This window comes from Ips typographus, linkage group LG10 (assembly GCF_016097725.1).
Source record: "Ips typographus isolate SLU linkage group LG10, UJ_Ityp_2.0, whole genome shotgun sequence".
NCBI classification, from domain to species: domain Eukaryota; kingdom Metazoa; phylum Arthropoda; class Insecta; order Coleoptera; family Curculionidae; genus Ips; species Ips typographus.
Window position 1 is genome coordinate 888,885 of NC_138431.1, and position 16,037 is coordinate 904,921.

The 16,037-nt window shown below is 37.7% G+C and overlaps 1 long non-coding RNA gene across 1 annotated transcript in view; it reads right to left on the minus strand.

The window, feature by feature from the left end:
• Window positions 1–1,099: 1,099 nt before the first annotated feature.
• LOC145734361 (uncharacterized) overlaps window positions 1,100–16,037 on the minus strand; it is a 113,995-nt gene continuing 99,057 nt past the window's right edge. The window contains exon 2 of the long non-coding RNA XR_014179416.1: window positions 1,100–4,927. This is a non-coding gene — a long non-coding RNA (uncharacterized LOC145734361). The remainder of the gene's footprint in view (window positions 4,928–16,037) is intronic.

Below are 16,037 nucleotides of genomic sequence, written 5' to 3' on the forward strand. Positions count from 1 at the left end.
TTTTTGACAAGCCACATAGGCGAACACCAAGGTGAATTAGAAGGTTCTATTATACCAAGTTCCAGCATTTCATCCACCTGCTCGTTAAGACACTTTTGCATTGCATATGATAATGGGTATTGTCTCTGTTTGACAGGCTTTTCATTACCGGTGTTAATGGTATGTTTAATTAAATGGGTTAAACCCAATTTATTTTTTGGTGCAATAGTTTTATACAGATCCTTGATCTTATTAAGTTCTTCAGTCTGTGTCAAAGTTAACTCTTCAGCAGACTGAATCTTATTTATAACAGACACTGAATTAAAGATTGATTTATATGACAAGTTTCTAAAATTTAATTGAATATTAAATGCTTTAAGAAAATCAATGCCCAAAATGAACTCATGTTTTAAAGAAGGAATAACTAAAATTTTCAAAAGTCTGGTAACATTACCTAAAGTTATAGGAGCCCAAAAATATCCTGACACACTCTGTAAGTTCCCGTCAGCAGTAGTGACCTGAAATGACGAATCTTCGGTCAAACATAAGTCTACGTCCTTAAGTATCTGCAGACCATCAAAACCCAAAATAGAGATTGAACTACCACTATCAATCAAAGCCAAAAACGAACAATCAGAAATTCTAACATTTAAATATGGACGATCATCAAACGATTTTTTAGCGCAAACAGGGTTAACGGAAATTTCCGTGGACAAAGACAACGCACCGTCTTCAGTAACTTGACTATCACCAACAATAGGAACTTTTTCAGACATAAAAAATTTCACTTGGTCCAACCATTTATGCCAATCCAAAAGATCAGTCACTACTGACTGTCTTTTTTGTTCTCTTCCTTTTGAGAATTTTTTGTCGACCTGACAGAAGGATTGTTGGTCTTCCTGCCAGGTCTTGTGACGTTTTTTGAACAATTAGGACAGTTGGACTTCGTAAAATTTTCTTTACCACAACTGTAGCAATACAGACTCCTTTCGGCAGTACATTCAGTGTTTATATTGTCACGTTTAATTTATGAGCCCTTTCGGATTCATTAATTAAACTGACTCACGACGATAAACGTCGTGCCGGGATCTCAGTTTTAAGGATGGAATCAAACACTGAGTTTTCTATTAAACACTTAAATCTATTAACCAAACAATACAGTCATGAACACACTAAAAGTTGACAATTTAACAATTCGTACTTACATATCATAAGCTAAGGACTTAGCATTTTCTGGCGGCTGGCTTGGTCACTTTGGAGAACGGACTACTTAACTTGATCTTCTTGACCGAGGAGAGTCGACATCGCGACTTCCTGGGTCAGCTGGCCGCACTACCGTCGATTGGTTCACACTCTCCTTATACTGCTAAAATCGGCGTATTTTATACCCGATTGATCGGCTGACGCAGTTTGTTATTGTCGCTTGTTTTTCACATTTCTGCAAAGCAGGTGGTGGTGACTCATCACCGATACGGTGCACTCGGTGCATGACACATTCGGTGCATCGTGATGCGACCTTGCCTCGTGCGCTTATTATTTCGCAATCCTCGAATACTCTTATGTTTTTTAAGTTAATCAGTCCATCTTTCCAATTAACGGATTTTCCATTCGTGACATATGCCTCCGCCCCAGAAAAACTGGTCCCCAGTTTTAAAATAAAGGACACTTATATACTCCCTTTAAAAACAACCATCTTGAAAAAATATCTAACTTGTAACAGTATTATACAATTAAACCAAAATTTCAGATTGACGTACATAAAAACCATTAGAACAATCGATAAGCTACGGTACTATTAAGTACATTATGATTAAAGCATAGTATTGCTTATGATGAACACAAATAACTTACTAACACTAATAAACCCAGAAAAGGATAATGGAGTAGATTTATAAAGAAAGAAGTATCTAGGCTTCGAAAATACCAATTATTGAATGTGCGTAAAATACTTTACTCCATTTGCCTTACATCGCTTCCATTTAAATAATTTTTTAAATCTAACATAGTTTAATAGCGCAACACAGAGCACATTATTGTTAAGCCGAGAATAGTTCACTCTTACCACGAAGATGTTCACTGCGCATAAGTAAATGCCAACATAATGTTACGTGTTCCTTATTACTTGCATCAAATTGATGGATGTGACGTGGGTAAAAGTCCAATGACGTGTTGGTATTGCGTGTGGACTATGTTGTATACCAACGTCAACAGTCGTGGAAGAAATTAAATGTCTTCAGCAGAGCAGGATCAACGTGTGGTATTGTTTCGATCTGGCTTGTTGACTCTCATGTGTGCGTTTACATGAAATAAAAATAGGAACAAAGGTTAATATGTGTTCATTAAGGCTTAATATACTTATATCCAAAGTATACTCTGCATGCAGTGTTACGTATTACTTTATGAAGTTAACTGACATGTTAAAATAAACAGGAATCCGGTCCTGAAACTAAAAAGTTTGAACTCCGTAAGTATGAGACGCTCTAGTTTTCATTTTATGGAAAGTAGAACGTATCTGCCGGTTTAAAAAAAAACAGAAACATTAACCGTTCCTAATTAACTTCAAATCCTTTTGGAGAAGTTTGTTTTAAAAAAAAATTGGATGTAATATCTTCAATCAAATGTTTTTCCTTCATTGATTTTTGTAAAAATAACAATATGCCATTAGTATGTAAATGCAAGTAGGTATTAAATGATCAACTTAAATCCTTTCTGGCGTATTAAAAAAACTCTAATTATTGCATTACCACAAATTTGCATTGTTTGTCTTGGTTTCACTTTGCCTTACAAAGCTGAATCAAGGCTAAAGTTTGTCTTACTAAAAATGTCACGTTTAAAAACTCAGATGTCAAGTAGACCTTATCAATCAAATCAAAATGTCAAGTAGACCTTATTGCTGCTCATAAGCAGAGTATGGAATATTCTTCCCTATATTTCCAAAAGGCTCTAACTGAGCAACAAACGGCTGTGCTACCGCTTGCTCTAGATCATCTCTAGTTTGAGGATTAATGGGCCCCCCTGCTCGCACTTGCGCCTGGTTATCCGGATTCGGGCACAGTGCCGGATTGCGGACAACCTGACTTGCGTGGGATTCAGGTGGTCCCATAAGTTTGTGGTCCAAACGCACCTCCAGAAGATGCGCCAGCGGAATTCACTTCTGATGTTTCAACCCTTTGTTGTGTTTGGGGTACTACTGGTACCCGAAACTGGTGAAACGTAGCATTCGGTATATAAGTATGCGTGTATTGGGAATGATTCGGTTGATTCAAAAATTACGTAATGAAAATCAATATGCACATAATGTAAACCGTCTTCCTAACTCGGACTATTTAAATTAGTCATTTATTTATGCGCGCAGCGACACATTCATTTCTCATCGCTCGCGAATTAGTTGCGTTCCTCGCAAAAATGCATAAACAACTATATGTTCAAGGTGATTATTACACCGACAATATTAATTTTTTCATATATTTACCTTTATTCGTTGGTAGGTACCTACATGGTCTCATTGAGATATTCCGAATTGGTTAACCAGCGAATTCCATGGTTTTAAGCATGGTGCACTCATTAACCTTTGGGAAAAATTTCTCTGATAACCTAATATGACAAGTGTTCAAGTTTCAAAATTTGCTACTAGTATCTTGACATCTTGACCGTGCAATACAGTCTTTACTTGTCAATGTTCAATAATTATTTAGCCCAGTTTTATTTCGTAAAGTCTTCAATCAATCCATTTACTCATACAATAAAAAATCACGATACAAAACTCAAGTGTACACTTTTTAACTTTTATAACAACAATGGCCATTTCTCTTAATTATTCTCATATGCTAAAAATTTGCATGTCAAAATGAAATTACAATGATATTTATCCATACGCAGTTTTTTAGACGCGTCGTTACCACGATGACTTAAATAACAAAGTGATTACCATACTGTATGCGGCATAAGAAAAGAATTATCTAATCAATTGGTTAGGTACTTACGTACCTATATATCGCATTTTTTCATGTGCACAAAAAACAAAATATATCCTACTGTAGGATAATTCATTTAAGCAAATAAAAGTAAATCATTTTCATAACTTAATTATGAGCATTTTGACTTTATCGGGCTTGTAACTTGTAACTTTGAATTATTCAGCAGTTCAATATTTGTTTTAAAAAGTAGTCGTAGTCAGTCTGCTAGAAATTTGTACAACTTATTGTACATCGTAATGAGACGATCCTATAAACGGAATTAAGGTAAACGATTTAAGCAACTAATACGCAAACTTCCAGGATAACGTATAACCGGTTGCTGTCAGGAATAGGAATCTCCGTTGCCTGAAAATATTGACAAATTTAGCTACTTTATATGGACCTTTTTATATCCGAGTTTAAAGAAGTCTAGTATCAATTTGCTTCAAAGACCCAATTTTCAAAACATATGTTAAGGTGTAGCATACACACAATCATTTCAGCCTGCTACTAATTTCGCATTCAACGAGTATTTTTGGTTTGTTCCTTAAGAAAAATTCATGCACCGCCCTAACCTCGCTAACAGCAAACAGTATTGCTGTGTGGCACTAAAACAAATATTTATCAACATGTACAGACCTTTCTGTATCAGAAACTTCTCAACTGAGAAGGGAAAAATCAGAAACAACTACTTTGAGAGCTAATACTCCTACCAACATTGAATTATACTGTTTTTCCTGTTGAATTCTTGAGTATTTAAATTACTCCTTTATAAAAGATACCAATATTTTTTCATTGGCAATTCAATAATTATTTCATTTAATTATGAATCCTGAGCTGGACATCTTCGTACAGATGCACCAAAAATAGTTCAACTGCATGTAAGTTGAAACTTTATTACTCATAAAACTCATTACAATGGGTCGGTTAAAGAAACAAACTCTATGTGCCACTTACATAATAAGGTATTACGCTCAGCTAGCGTTTTTCACCTTAATTATTTAACTTAATAAAATTCAGCTGAAATAAATTAAAAATAAAGTCACATTATCATGATGTGTGGGTCTTGTCGTCTCATTCGAGCAGTATGTCTGTTGAATGTGTTAAATATCACTTCAGAAATACTTTATTACAAATGTATGATTTTCCATTTGTATTAAAAAAAAAAACTTGAGCCACTTTTCAAATCAGTTGTCATTTTTTCCATAGTAAAATAAAATTTAATTATTCTTAGCCAATACAATATTTCGACTTGTTATTCCATGTAGGTAAATTATCATGTGCATTTAGAAAAAAAAAACATTAAAATTCATCAATCAGCAGTTTTCTTATCGACACCTTCGCGGCGATGCGACGAGACGAGTGCAATAAAGCAAGTCGGTCACACCAGCACGCGGCGTCAAATAGAACTAATTAGTCTGCTTTACTTTATTTTCCACTAATGTCGCGATATTTGCAAGCGACCAAATAATAACCTTCGATTTTTTATGTACTGTTCGTTTTCAAATGGTGGAAACATATCGAAATCCTGTTTTAACTCTGCACTACGCTTTTATTTAAAGCTGGTACCTACACATAATAAGTAAAAAATTATTTGTCGACAATTAGAAGTTTCATTCCGGCACATTTTTTGTCGTTATCGGGAATGCTTGACCTCGACATCGAAATAACACAATCCGCTGTTTTACAGTGTGGATTTTATTTTTTAACTTTAGATTTAGAAGTCATGTAAAAATTAATTTAATAGCATGCTGCAGTATGTAAAATTCATTTTTTTTTTCAAAATATTTGATTTTTTAGCTTAATTTCTATACAAACTTCTACTAAATAGAAATGCTAAAAGCATACATTTTGCTTTGAATATTGTAATCCATAAAATTGGGATACTGGGAATGTTACATTTTTTTTTTACAAAACATTTTTTGGATCATTTACCTATTTTTGATACCAAACTTGTGCTGGTCGGTCCAAATAATTATTAAAATAAAATCTTTAAAGAATAAGTCCAGTTGTTTAATCTTGCGGACTTTTCATATTTATTTAAAAATATAATGGGGCAATCACTTGATGGATTAAACGTAGGTGGACACGTAAATTTAGGGATGGCCGGGGCTTTTTGTTCGGCCAGTGCTGTACGTAAAGTTATATTAGCCATTAATTTCTTGACTTTTTTAACATAAAACACGATCGTTTCAGTAATACCGACATGCTTTTAACAATTTAGAAAACAAATATTCAAAATGACAATGTAGGACAAAATTAATTATGCAAAAAGAAAAATATATTTTTGTTTTAAAGAGGTAATTTTCATTCACGATAAGAAAAATCAAAAATATTTTTTCTGGTTTAAAAATTCACTTTTTTTTAACAGTGTTTTTGTTTTTATTTGATAATCCTCCGCTGTTTCCTGCTTGAGAGATAATAATTTCTTCCTCTTTTGAAGATGTACCACCCATATTAAACCAAAATTTTATCAAATGAGCGCTTCAATAGCAAAGGTAATCCCCAAAAAATCACTAAATAAATCAACGTTACTATCCCTAGCCAAAAGATAATAATACTTAAAATTTCTTTTATAGCCCACACATTATTTTCCTGAATCTGTATCATACCCCAAAAGATAAAATAAAAATAAAAAACTCAACTATTGTTTTTCATCCATCTCAAAACAGACCGGCGCCTCCACCAAATGTCACGTTTAATTTATGAGCCCTTTCGGATTCATTAATTAAACTGACTCACGACGATAAACGTCGTGCCGGGATCTCAGTTTTAAGGATGGAATCAAACACTGAGTTTTCTATTAAACACTTAAATCTATTAACCAAACAATACAGTCATGAACACACTAAAAGTTGACAATTTAACAATTCGTACTTACATATCATAAGCTAAGGACTTAGCATTTTCTGGCGGCTGGCTTGGTCACTTTGGAGAACGGACTACTTAACTTGATCTTCTTGACCGAGGAGAGTCGACATCGCGACTTCCTGGGTCAGCTGGCCGCACTACCGTCGATTGGTTCACACTCTCCTTATACTGCTAAAATCGGCGTATTTTATACCCGATTGATCGGCTGACGCAGTTTGTTATTGTCGCTTGTTTTTCACATTTCTGCAAAGCAGGTGGTGGTGACTCATCACCGATACGGTGCACTCGGTGCATGACACATTCGGTGCATCGTGATGCGACCTTGCCTCGTGCGCTTATTATTTCGCAATCCTCGAATACTCTTATGTTTTTTAAGTTAATCAGTCCATCTTTCCAATTAACGGATTTTCCATTCGTGACAATATGACCACGTTTCCTACAATTCCAACAAACCACACTGGAGGAAACAGAACTAATATTTCCAGAAAAGCCTGGCCTACTAAGATCAGGTTCCATTAAATTACCTCTATGTGTAGTTGGTCGGTACTGATTTGAAACATAGAGACTGTTCTCTATTCGTTTACACAAAGAAGTCAAGTCACTAACAGCGGTTATGTCATGCAATGCCAAAGTCCTAACATAATCCGGCATTAAATTTTCTCTGATAATGTCTACAACTTCTTTTTCAGAAGGAGCCTCAGTTAATCGATTAAAAAGACCCTCCATAGAACTAATAAATAAACAAACTGGTTCTTTAGGGTTTTGTTTCCTAGCTTTGATTTCTTCTAATAAGTTTCTATCATAGTGGTCACGCAAAAAAGTCTCTTTTAATTTACCCACTAAATCATCCCAATCAATAAAACGCCCCTTTTTATAATGATTATACCACCAAGTCCAAGCTTGTGAATCAAAAAGGTCTCCAGCAGAAGCAAAAACCTCATCTGTTGAGCAGCCACGAGACATTCTAAAGGTTTCTACCTTTTCAAGAAAAGCCATTAATGAACTCTCGCCAGTAAACTTTTGCAGTCCCCATTTATGTACAGGCACAGACTTGCTCACAACCTGAGTAACTGCATTAGCATTAAAACTGACAGAACCCAAATTTAGGTCGAGAGGAGTCGAAGCAGCTGGAAAAACTTTAGCATCGAGATCACCTTCTAAAGTTAATATCTCAACATATAAATCATTCTTCCTTTGAGTTTCCTCATCAGAAGTATGATTCATACGATTAAGTCGGCCTGAGACATGCCAGAGCCGAGTTGAAATGTTTTTGTATGAAGGATCACTGGATGTACCGGTAAAACCTACTATTTTAACCTTAATTGATGCAATAGATCACACCAGCTCTTTTTCATCAAAATCAAATTCAAATGGGTTCGACACTTGACAAATACTACGATTGGCATTTTATTGAGCCAACAGTCCCCTCAAAATTTTACGTCTCTGATCAACAGTACCCGATGGCTTAATAGATCTGATGGAAATTTCATAATCCAGCTCATGGGCTTGCAAGGCATTAATTTGGAGAGCCATTATTAAAATTTCTAGTTTAACCCCAAAAACTAAATAAACACAAGTGATATATAAATTTTACAGCTAAAGTGCAACAAAAACAACTGACTTGGACAACAATCAACAACTTGATCACTACCTGTGATCCAAGTTACTCAAAACTGATCAAATAAATCAATCAATCAATAATTAAACCTTTAATCAAATTAAGGAAAATTAAAATTGTCCAAATCGGTACAAATAAAATCTCTACCAAAAGAGAAAATTAATTCGCACTTTTAACTGCAAAACCGAACCACAATGTTATAGGTAAAACTACAAAAAAACTTAAGATAACGGGGTAAACCTGAAACTTCGGTCTAAAAATAGATTGGCACGGTCACAAGCAAAGCAAAAGGACAAAAGGTAAAAATTCAACGATAGTACGATAAACCAACAATTCCAAACTTGACACTCTTTAATTCAAGAACAAATATCTTAAACTATCAACACGTCTGGCACCGTGAAAAAACTAAGTAAATATTGTAGCCATGCAAAAATACACATGCACAAACAAGGCAGTCTGATAACCCACAATCCAAGCGTGCTCAATCCACTAAAAATCAAAAAGGCCCTACACGTTGGTCGCCAATTTGTTAAGATGAAACCTCACGTTAATGAGATTTCAACATTTTGAAATTAGATAGCTCAAGGTCGTGGATTAATTGCATGAGTTCATAAGTATCTATAAATGAACACACTTGGATATTTTGCAGGAAATCAAACCGTTAGTTGTATATGTACACGTGTTTATTACAAATTAAAAACAAAACTACAATATTTACAACTTACAGAATATTTACAAAATTTACAAAAGTTGCCACAAAAAGGTTGAAAATAAAAATAAAGTTAGATTTTAAATAAAGGGAAAAAAAAACAGGAAAAGTTTTCCCAGTGCCAAACTGTAACTGACTGCCCTTACCAGTTGTCAAAGACGATGTTTGGGTCCTGGAACCTCCAGTATCCTCTTCCCAGTAGTCAGTAGTGGCCACCGCTGATTTCCAGGTAGGAAATGGGGTCCAGAGACTGGTGACAGGTACCTAAGGCAGAAAACAGCAGAACACCAGGGAAAACGAACAAACAGCTTCAACACTTGTTCCGGCAACCAAAAAGGTGACCAGAGGTGATGACAAGTGTTGAAGTTATTTAAAGCAAACTAATATAAATTAAAAAAAATTAAACAAAACTAAATCAAGTAAGGAATTGACCTGGTGGTTCAACTCTGACTGAGGCTCTGACCTTCTTAAACTCTGTGGCTACTGGTCGGCTTTTCCAACACGTGGGTTGGTCCGGTAAACTCTGGACGGAGCAGTCCCGGTTAGGCTTATTTAATCCCCGATTGAAAAGTTCTTTGGTCGGGAAAACCCTTAGATCTCTGGTCGGAAAACCCTCGGATCCCTGGTCGGAAAGCCCTTAGATTTCCGGTCAGAAAGCTCTTGAATCCCCGGTTGGAAAGTCTTTGGATCTCCGGTTGGGCCGAACACAATACTGTGTTGGAAAATTGGGCCGATACAAAATAATTCAAAAGAACTAACAATAAAACCAATTTACCTGTAATTCGGCCAGATGATCACGGATTAAAAAACTTATGACACACACGCGCCACACCGCTCAGAAAAAAGGTCAGATGTCGGCAGTTCGGGTGCTGTAGTGGTAAAGAGACCGATATCACAAAGTGGGGTGATTAAAGAGGCCACATGGCACCTGACACAAAGAAACACAACCACAAACCGACGCTTCCCCGACAAAAATCGAAACTAATCACGTGACTACGGCACCTGATAACTTATCAGGTCACGCACCCACATTTACAACAAAATGTGCACAAAGTGCAAATGGAGGATTTAAGCGATCGGAATCGGTCTACTAGTGTAACTAGACCCACGGACATTAAAAACACAAACCAAAAGAGTTACTGACGAAAACTCTATTTCGTACGTAACACACTCCCCTAAGTAACCAAAAAAAAAGTTACTTAGAGTGAAAAAGCACCTCGAAACTGACCTGAAGAAAAGCAAACCAAAACGGTAAACCACCAAAATCAAGAAAACAAATGATGGGCGCCAGTATACCATTTGAAGGAGGCATACAACCTTTCAAGCAAAAATTAAGCTCATCACAGCTATAAAGTAGCTCTGAAGAGAGAAAAAAAAACACAAGGTACCAGTTGACTCGCTCCAGTCTCCCACTCAAACAATATTCCCAGGAGAAGTCGTCATGACCTTACTGTCGTTGAAGACCAGTAAAATTTGCTGGTTTAGGTTTTATCGAAAAATAATATAATTAAAATTCGAAAACGGCGCACCACCTTTCTGAACGGGACTCACCTGTCTAAAACTTCCTGGCTTGAAGGAGAGCGCTCTCGTTAAGAAATGTGGATTCGTCGGCTTGGATGGACTGGAGTGAGTAACACTCGCGAGTCGCGGTAATACGAAAAAAAGTCAAAAAAAGACGTGACAAGTTGAGTACGCTTTTAGCTTGATGCTGCTAGGTCGACACTTTGAATGGTACTGTCGCTATTGCGCACGGAGTTCTAGGTGTCCCTTATGATAGACAGTGTGCCGTATTGTCGCGAAAAAAAGGTAAAAAAAAGAAATACGAAATTTATAGGTCCTTAAGCGCATAAAAAAAGAGACAAGTTTTAGAGTTTATGAAACACAAGATCAAGTCAATAAATAAACTAAACAGTAATCAACATTCCACCCACCAAAACATATGTGTTTTAATCTAGTTAAAAAAAAAGAAAACAAATAAGCAAATAAAGATACTAAACTAAATTACGTGGAGTTGCAAAGACTTTAATTTATGGGTAAAGGACATACTTTTACTACGGGGCGTTGTAAAGTACCCTTGGCTGTTTTTAATGTGACCACTCGTACCACGCCGTCGTTACCGGGGTGCAATTTGAGCACTCTACCCAAATCCCACTCTAGAGGCGATTTTTGTTCGTTCCTAATGACAACCAATGTATTTTCCTGAATGTTCGGAGAATGACTTGACCACTTTGTACGTTGTTGTAAGGTATGAAGGTATTCATTGCTCCAGCGCTTCCAAAAATCGAATCGCATTTTCGACAGTAGTTGCCATCTAGATAGGTGACTAGTATGAATTTGTGTCAAATCGGGCTCTGGAAAACTCGAAAGGGGTTCAGAAGTCAGAAAATGGCCCGGTGTCAACGGTAGAAGGTCGTTTGGATCTTCACTTATTGGACCCAAAGGCCTTGAATTAAGAAGGGCCTCTATTTGGGTAAGAAGAGTGTAAAACTCTTCGTATGTCATGATTTGACCTCCAACTACACGAAATAGGTGAGTCTTGACGGACTTGACACCTGCCTCACTCAAGCCATTGAAATGGGGAGCCTCCGGGGGATTAAAATGCCAGCGAATGCATAATTTTGAAGCTGCGGCCTCCGCCAAAGAGGTGAGTTCGTTGCTAGCTCCTTTAAAATTTGTTCCTTGATCTGAATATATGTCAGATACGCGGCCTCTTCGAGCTATAAACCGGCGCAAACACGCTAAAAAAGCGTCCGTTGTCAAGTCTGAGGCAAGTTCTAAATGCAATGCCTTTGTGGCACAACACACAAAGACGCAAATATAGGCTTTATTTAGACTTTTGATGCCTCTGCGCTTGGTTGGGGTGACTGCAAAGGGCCCTGCGTAGTCAACACAAACACGAGAAAATGGTTTGACTTGAGAAACTCTATATGACGGGAGGTTTGCCATGTACGGTTGCAAGCTTCGAGGTTTTGTGCGGAAGCACTTTATGCATGTCGAAAGACAGCGATAAATTGCACTTCGCGGGCTAATGATCCAGAAATTTTGAAGAAGTTTATTATGTAGGGTTTTTAATCCTGGGTGTAGATTTTCTCGGTGGGCGTGTTCTATAATTAGATCGGTTAGTCTATGATTTTTAGGCAATAATATAGGATGTTTTGTCTCGAAGGCGAGAAGGGAATTTTTCAATCGACCACCCACCCTAAGGATACCCTGGTGATCCAGGAAAGGCGAAAGTTTTCGAAAAGGTTTCTGGATCGTCAAGGTATGTTTAACCGTACGAATAAGGTCAGAAAAACATTTTTGCTGTACGAATTTCACCAAGACGTGCATGGAAGTTTGCAGTTCGTCGGGTGAAACATTTTTCGAAGTTCTCGAGTGTAAAAGTCTATGTTTCGGATTGAGGCGAAGGATATAAGCGATAATGCGCTGAACAGTCTGAATGGCCGAAAATTTTGAGAGCAGAAGATCAATTATGTCCAGGTTCTCGATTGCGACGTGGTTAGTTAGAACGTTCTGTTCTTGCGATACATCTGGAAATTGTGTTGTATAAAATGCAGGCTGCTCAGGCCAAAGCTCAGGGGGGGACTCAAGAAATTCAGGTCCGTGCCACCACAAGTCAAAATTAACGAGCTCAGAGGGTGTAAGACCTCTGGAGACACAGTCAGCTGGATTTATTTCCGTGGGAACATAGTGCCATGTAGAAGCTTTAAGATTTTCTTGTATATAAGAAACTCTATTGGCTACGAAGGTTTTCCAGCGATGAGCAGAGCCCTTGACCCAAGTGAGCGCAACTTGGGAATCACTCCAGGCATAAGTAGCATCGAAAACATACTTATCGGAGGATGACTTCGTCACATAAACGATCAATTCGGTCAGAAGGTGAGCCGAGCAAAGTTCAAGGCGTAGAATCGATACAACTTTTAGTGGTGCAACTTTTGACTTTCCGGAAATCAAGACCACCTTTGGCGTTCCACAAGAGGTAATGAGGCGAAAATAAACAACGCATCCATATCCTATGGAGCTGGCGTCGCAAAAGCCATGCAATTCTACTCGTAAAACTGAATCAGACACAATCAAACGAGGAATTCTTATATTAGAAATATCGGGTAATTGTTCTTTAAAACGTTTCCAGACTTGTATGATGTCCTTTGAAGGCGTTTCGTCCCAGTCTGTTTTTGCAAGCCATAATTGCTGCATGATATGTTTGGCCGATAGAACACAAGGTGATAAAAGACCTAACGGATCAAAGATACGTGCGATTTGGGAAAGAATACTCCGTTTTGTACAGAGAGAGTCAATTGGGTTAAACGAGTAACTAAAAAAGTCGGACTTTGGATCCCACTGTAGACCTAAAACTTTCAGGAAAGTAGGACCATCACTGTCGAAGCTAATTTGAGTGTTTTCCGAAGGCACATTAGACAGAATATCTGGACAATTACTGGCCCATTTGCGTAACTCAAAACCTCCCTTTTTGAGGAGTAGAATCAAATCGTTCTGAAGGTTTAGAGCTGCTTTAAGATTATCTGCACCCGCAACGCAATCGTCAATATAGACAGAGCTTTGAATTACTTTCGAAGCTAATGGATAATTTTCCTGTTCAATTAAAGCTAGCTCCTTAAGCGTACGAAGGGCCAGGTAGGGAGCTGAGGAGATCCCGAAAGTAACTCTATTCAGAACATATTCTGAGAGAGCTTCTGACCTTGAAAAACGCCAAAGAAATCTCTGGTAATTTCTATGTTCAGGCTGAACGAGAATCTGACAATACATCTGTTTTATATCACTTATAAAGGCAATAGGATGAGTTCTAAATTTGAACAAAATATCAGTTAAATCTTGATGGAGTTTAGGTCCTGGAAATAGGACGTCGTTGAGGCTATAACCACTTGTAGTTTTTGCACTGGCATCAAAAACTATTCGGAGCTTCGTGGAGACGCTGTCAGGTTTGATGACGCAGTGATGAGGCAAATAAAATGCTGTAGAGCATTGATAATCGCGAGGGGAGATTTGAGATATATATCCTTGTTCGATGTAATCTCGAATGAAGTCGGAGTATGCTTTGTATAAATCAGGGTTTTTACTAAGTCGGGATTCCAAAAAATTAAAACGACGCAAGGCTTGGGTATACGAGTCGCCAAGGTTAGGTTTTGAATGTCGAAAGGGAAGAGACACAACAAAACGTCCCGACGAGTCTCTGTATACAGAACTTTTGTAGATATTTTCACACTTAATTTCATCGGCAGACATAATGTCAGAAGGACAAGAAGGATTTTCAATTTCCCAAAATTTCTGCATAAGCTGGTCAACTTGTGGCTCGAAGGACACATGACTGATCAACAAAGACGTGTGCTGGGCAGAAGGCATATCGGCTTTTCCTTGAAGTACCCAACCAAAAACTGTCTCAAGCGCGACAGGTTGCCCAGGCTTTCCGAAGATGCGACCCGGGCCGAGAATATAAGGCATAAGTTCTGCCCCAATGAGCATATCCACGGAACCTGGAGTATCAAAAGCAGGATCTGCAAGTTGCAAATTAGCAATATGATTCCAGTCGGTTTTCATAACCTGCACTTTGGGTTGATTTGAACAGACTTTTGGAAGAATGACCGCGTGAAAATTGAAAGTAGGCTCTTGGTTAGAACACGGTTTTATGAGACACTGCGCAACTCCTTTGTTAGATATTGAACGTTGATCGTTAATGCCTTCAAGCGATATGGACGAATGTTGGCGTCGCAGACCAAGGCGATTGACAAAACGTTCCGAGATAAAATTAGCCATTCCCCCTGTATCGAGGAGTGCCCGAATTTTGTGGAAGTTACCCTGATTATCTTTAATTTGAATGACAGCAGTTGAAAGGAGAACTGTAGATTGTGTGAATGAGTGGGGAACTGAACTGCTGCTGCACTGCAAAGCTTGCAAAGAACCCGAGTTCTCAGAAGAAACTGCAGAAGTACTTGCAGAATATTGTGGCCCTGTAATATCGTTAGAGGGATAAGAAACCGCAGGGTTTTGGTTTAGATGTAATAGGGTGTGATGTAACTGATTGCACACGCGACACCTTGTAGAAGACTTGCAATTGCGTGCTGAATGACGAGGGTGCAGACAATTTAGACAAAGACTATTAGATTTTGCAAAGCTGAAACGATCGTTGGGAGATTTGGAAGTGAAAATGTAGCAACGATAGAGAGCATGACTTTGGGAACACAAGGCACATTTGAAGTTGGAGGCTTGATTTGAACACCGCCCAGATACAGCATCTGAATTCAGAAAGACAGAGGAGGGTTTTCTGTTTCCATTACCCGAGGAAACGTGCTTGAAGTTAGTAGAGATTGAAGCATGTTGGACAGTCTCCAAAGCCATTGCCGTGGCACTTAAAAAGGCGGTAAGCATTTTATACGTGGGAATAGTTTCTTGGTTATGTTGGAGTTCAAACTCTGTTCTGGATTTTGTATCTAATTTGCGAGCCAAAATATTGAAAAGCACAAAATCCCAACCGTCCGTATCAATATTTTGAGCCTTTAAAGCATCTATATTTTCCGTAAAGGTATTTAATAAATGTCGAATATCTTTTGGAGACTGTTTTTGTAAGCAAGGAGCGTCAAAAATTTCATTTAAGTAGGCAGTGGCTAAAAAACGTTTATTTTCATAACGAGTTACAAGAGAATTATAGGCAGTTTCATAATTGTCTTCAGTTAGGGGTAAGCCCTTAATAAGATTCAGTGGTTCCTGCTTCAATGAAGTAATCAAATAGTGAAACTTTTCGACATTCGATAAATTAACATTAGTGTGAATGATGCTCTTAAACAAATCGAAAAATGATGGCCACATTTTAATGTTGCCCTCAAAAATAGGAATATTGATTTTTGGAAGCCTGGCGGCCGACAGAGGTGAAGTATTTTGCGAAGTGTTA